The following is a 5,799-nucleotide window of genomic DNA, read 5'->3' on the forward strand; positions in this document are numbered from 1 at the left end:
TTCATTGCAGCACTATTTACAATAGCCAAAAGATGGAAACAACCTAGGTATCTATCAACTGAAGAATGGATTACTAAACTATGGTACACACACACAATGGAATACTATGCAACCCTAAAGAATAACATAGAATCTGCAAAACACTGCATAATGTGGATGAACTTGGAGGACATTATGCTGAGTGAAATAAGCCAGTCACAGAAGGACAAATATTGTGTTAGTCCATTATTGTAAAAAGTCAAGGAAAGCTTTATATATGGAAGGAAATTTTCTTTGTTGGTTACCATGGGTAGGAAGGGAGGGGAGGGAACACTGTTAGATAGGTAGAGACAAGTATTGATTTGGGTGAAGAGAAGGGCAATGTACCAAACGTGAGTGATCAACATGGTGGCATTGAGGAAGAGCAAGACATAGAGAGGTACATGGGAGGTATAGACAACAAAGATGAACCCTTTTGCACATACAGTACTGTGTTGTCAGTGAAGGCAAATATGGATATATGGGTGGATAGATGGGTGGACAGGAGTTCTGGTAGCATAGTGCCTAAGGCACTTGACTGCTAACCAGAAGGCTGGCAGTTCAAACCCACCAGCCACTCCTCGGAAGGAAGGTTGGGCAATGTACTTCCATAGTGATACTGCCTTGGCAACCCAAGGAGGGGTCACTATGAGTCGAGTCCAACTCGACGGCACATAACAACAACAACAGATGGGTAGACAGGCTGAACTATTAGGTATGTCTGTGCAGGGGTGCGGTGTGCCCAAGACCATTTATAGGGTTGGCAGACAATGTTTCTACAAGTGTATATGTATGTTCTGTAAGAATTCCCAGGTGTATAGTAAAGCTGACAAGGGGCAAGGTTGTAGTCACTTCTTGGCCACAGCCAGCTACCAAGAGGGAACGAGTAGTAGGACCTGTGGGCTTGGGACCATAGTCACAGGGGACATCAAGCTCAATTGGCATAACATACTACCCAAAACATTGCTCCACATCCTACTTTGGCAAGTAGCAACTGGGATCTTAAAAGCTTGCAAGCAGCCATCTAGATGCAGTGATGGGTCTCTCCTCAACCAGAGCAAAGAAGAATGAAGAGAACCAAAGATTCATGGAAACAATTAGTCCAAGCGACTGGTATACCATGCTATCCTCAGCCTATATGACTGGGACCAGAAGAACTAGATGGTGCCTGGCTACCACTGTCAACCACTCGGAGGGGGATCTATGTAGGAGATCCTGGATAGAGTGGGAGAACAATGTGGAACAAAACTCAAAATATTTTTTTGGGAAAAAAAAAAAGGGAACAGGTGTGCTGGTCTGATAGAACCTGATGGAACCACTGAGACTATGGCCTCTAGTTGCCCTTCAGGTCTGGAATTGAACCCACACCTGTGGCTTCCAGCCAAACAAAAGACAGGCATATAAGGTAGACATTTATACTAGATAGATACACTCCTTGGAGAGAACAATCATGGGAGCATAGAAGGGCTGTGTGTGCACAGGAAGACAGTTCAGGGGGCAGGAGTGTATGAAGGGAGGGACATAGGGAAGAAGTAACTATGGGGAGGAAGGGGGAGGGGAGCTGTTGCATTGTGGTAAATTGTAGTCAATGTCATGAGACAAAGTGTATGTGAACTGCCATATGAAACGTGAATTTGCTCTGTAAACTTTCACCCAAATCACACTTAAAAAAAAAAAAAAAGTATGTCTCTTGCAGAAGCAAGAAAATACGTAATCTTGCTAATGCTGTTAGGAATCAAGATTTGCAGCATAAATGGAAAAACAAACAAGTGTAAAATCAAAGAAGCAAACCTATAAACTTACATTTTAAAGAGAAAATAGTTGTATAAAGTCGTAATTTAAGTTCATTTTTTTCTCTGTAAAAAAATACCTATGTCAAAGTTCTATCTACTGAAAAGGTCTAAGAGTAAAAAATGAACAAACAAACAAAAATAAGCTGGAGCCCAGATTGTGGTCTCTACATTATTTCCAGGTCTTTCCCTAGGAGACGGTTGAGCCCAGGTCAGGGGCAGGAGATGCACAGTGAAGCCTGTGCGTCACGGCAGTTGGAAAGCAAGGAAGGCATCAAAGGAGTCGTGTCAAAACACTACAGCAACTGATGTGAAGGCTGCCTATGGCCAAAGATGGGACAAGCTGGGCATCAAAAAGCAAGTGCAATTTGGCTGAAATAAATCTGAACCTATCTTTCTGAACATGGATTAAAGGGGAAAAGCAGTCAAGTGTTTTCCTACCTTTCCTGTCTAAATGGTGTTTCAAGGTCGTCAAACAGGTAAGGAAAAGTCCTTTATAGAATCCCAGCTAATCAATGTAGAATAACACAATTCTAAAATTCACCACTGTGTACCTGCTAAGAACATACTCGTTCAGCTGCTAACCACAAGGCAAGGAGTTCAAATCTACCAAGGGCTCTGTGGAGAGGCAACCTGATGATCTGCCTCCATGAAGATGTCAGCGTAGGAAACCCCTATGGGGTGATCCTACTCTGTCACATGGGATCAGGTCAATGGCACACAACAGTAACAAGGACATATTGGTTCCCTGGGTGGTTTGGGATCAGCCATTAGCCTAAATGTTAGCCTATCATTCTTTCATCTAATGTTTGGTTTTTAACCACTATTGATAATGCCTGGATTGAACATGTCCTTAAAACAACAAACACAGTTGCCATCCAATAGATTCTGACTCAGGCAGCCCCATGTATGTCCAAGTAGGTCTGCACCCTGCAGTGTTTTCAATGGCTGATTTGTTAGAAATAGATTCCAAGCCTTTCTTCTAAGGCACCTATGAGTGGATTTGAACTTCCAAACTTTTGGTTACCAGCCTAGTGCATGAACTGCTTCCACCACCCAAGAATTCCAGTATGGCCATACAAATAAACAAACAAAACACCTGTTGCTGTCAGAGTTAGAAGAACTGCTCCACAGAGTTTTCTTTTCTTTTTTTTTTTTTGTCTGTAATCTTTACTAAAGCAGATGGCCAGCCCTTTCTTCTGCAGCATTGCTTGGTGGGTTTCTTTGTTACATTAATGGGGCAGTATTAGTGTAACCTACTCACTGCCACTGAGTTGATTCTGACTCATAGTGACCCGTTAGGACAGAGTACAACTGCCCCCACAGGCTTTCCAAGGCTGAAAATCTTGCGGAAGCAGACTGCCTCATCTTTCTCATGGAGCAGCTGGTGGGTTTGAGCTGCTGACATGTTAGTTAGCAGCTGAATGCTTTAACCACTATACCACCAAAGCTCCTTGTATTAGTGTAAGGTATGTCTTCAATCTTTTTGAGATATAAAAGAGCAGACTAAGCAAGCAAGCAGAGATAGGGGAAGATAGACGTCAGGCCACATGAAGATCTCCAAGGGACCAAGGAACAGAAGCTGAAAAGAGACAAGGACCTTCCACCAGAGCAGATAGAGAAAGCCTTCCCCTAGAGCAAGCACCGTGAATTCTAGCCTCCTAAATTGTAAGAAAAGAAAGTTGTTTGTTAAAGCCATCCACTTGTATTTGTTATAGCAGCACGAGGTAACTAAGACAGTGTGGTAAAAGCACTGTAGTCCTGTTAAAACAAAAAGCTTAATGTGTTAGAGGTAAAAATAAATTATGGGATTTCCTTAAAACAATTCCCATAAATACAAAACCAAAACAAAAACATGGGGAAATAAATGCAACAAAATCAGCAAAATGTGGTTAACTGTTCAAAGTTGGGTGATGAGCAAATGGGGCTCATTGTACAATTCTGAATACTCTTGTGTATTTTTGACATTTTTCATAATAAAAAGCTAGGGGAAAAAAAGTAGGTATTTAGGTTTCTCACGGGAATCAGGAGCCCCTGGGTGGCACAAATGCACTTAGCTGCTCACTGAAAATCTGAAGGTTTGCGTTCACTCATTGGCTCCTCAGCCATCGAAAATCCCATGGAGTGCCATTCTACCCTGACGCATGTGGGGTCTCCGTTGAGTTGCAACTGATTTGACAGCAACTGGTTTACATGGGAAGGCACTCTGGTGGTGCAGTGGTTAAGGGATTCGGCTGGTAATCAAAAACTTGGTGGTTCGAATGCACCAGCTGCTGTGCAGGAGAAAGATGAGGCAAGATGCTTCCGTAAAGATTTACAGCTTTGGAAACTCTGTGGGTCCTACTCTGCCCTGTAGGGCTGCTGAGTCAGAATCAACTCAATGGCAGTGGGTTCCGGTTTGGTGGGTTTACAGGGAATCACTGAAGAACTTTTCTTTTTTTAAAGAAATTGAGAAGCCCTCTTCACAGGTAGATTATATGGTAAAAAGACACTCACCCGCTGCCCACCCACATCCACCTCCCCTGCCCTCACCGCTGTTCTGGAATCTGAGTAAGTTTAAGGCTTCGTTGCAGATTTGGGGAAGTGAGGGATTGTTCCCGCCCCAGGTACACCTTTCTCAGATGGGCACTGGGACCAGAGGCTTCTGGGAAGATGAGAAACAGAACCTAGATGCTGTCCCTCTGTGGTTCACAGGGAATGGCAAGGCTCAGAAGTGGGAGTAGCCCCAACTGAGATCCACTGACAGAACACCAAGAGCCCTTGAGGAAAACTTTGAAACTATGAGAACAGGGAAGCCTAAGTGGGCCCAAGGCCCAGCTTGCCTTTAGGGAACAGCTGCTTCTGAAGGTGGCTGGGCCTTCATAGAGAGCATGGAGCCCTCAGGGAGCCAGTTGGCTTCCAGCTTCTCATTTATTTACAAGGCATGAAGCCCGAAAGGCCCCTTCAGGCAGAAGAGGTAAATTGTAGGAACTTCTGAAGTTATCATGGGAGGGAATTTTCAAGGAGTACCACTCAGTAAGATGGGAACCCGCCCGAGGCATTTGACTTTGGAATCTTTACCCCAAGCTGCTGAAGGGAGTGATGCTCATAGCAAGTGCACAGTGAAGGGTCATCTCTGGCTCAGGTGCTCTCTGCTAGGAAAGGGACATGGAGTGCCCGAGTGGTCTCCAGAGAGGGCAGGCTTCTCCCCAGTGGTGGAGCATATGTGCTCCTGTGGTTCCACACTGGGAAATCTGTGAGACACCAGGTCTATTTCACAGTGACCCTCTTCAGGAGCTCATCCATTTGGAAAAGTACGAGATGAACCCGAGGGCTACAGGACTCTGGATCTGGGGTGTGGGTTACTTCTGGCTGCTCTCACCTACCCACCTGGAGGACCACCCTTGCATTGCCCTGTGTGAGGTCACTGAACAAACGAATGTATGAACAAATGATGGTACCACTGGAGCCCTACACCCCAAGGCAAGAGGAAACTCCTCTGGTTCCAACATCCCTATTAAGACACCAAGAGTCTGGAGGAAAATATATTTAATAAGGACAATTCCAGATGGGCCTGGCCTTTGCCAACACTACCCTAAATAGTTGGGATCCAAAGTCAAGGACAGTCTTTGGCCATCTGTGACCACAGATCAAGGTTTCAGTCATGAGGCCAAAGCCAAGACCACCCCTTCCCTAGCTGTACCATCTCCGTTTCCATTTTTTTCTGGTCTCAGCCAGAGAAAGGTGGTGAGCACAGGCTCAGTTTGCTGGACATTGGGTTGTTCATGGATGTGCCAAGCTAGGGCACAACCTTCAAGGAATGTCCCCAACCACGCAGGGTCAGAGGGCAGCACCAAGCATCAGGTCACAGCCAGGACCAGTGTCAGCTGTGGCCACTGCTGGGATCCCAGCTTTCTTGCGAAGAGTCTCCCAGGGCCATTTTGGTTACTCTGGGGGCACCAAGGAACCTTGACTTCCTGAGCCCTGGACACCAGCTTTGCCTCAGGGCTTA

The sequence above is a fragment of the Orycteropus afer genome, unplaced genomic scaffold (genome assembly GCF_000298275.1).
Source record: "Orycteropus afer afer isolate SDZICR_OR568_19922 unplaced genomic scaffold, OryAfe1.0 scaffold00123, whole genome shotgun sequence".
Classification (NCBI taxonomy): domain Eukaryota; kingdom Metazoa; phylum Chordata; class Mammalia; order Tubulidentata; family Orycteropodidae; genus Orycteropus; species Orycteropus afer.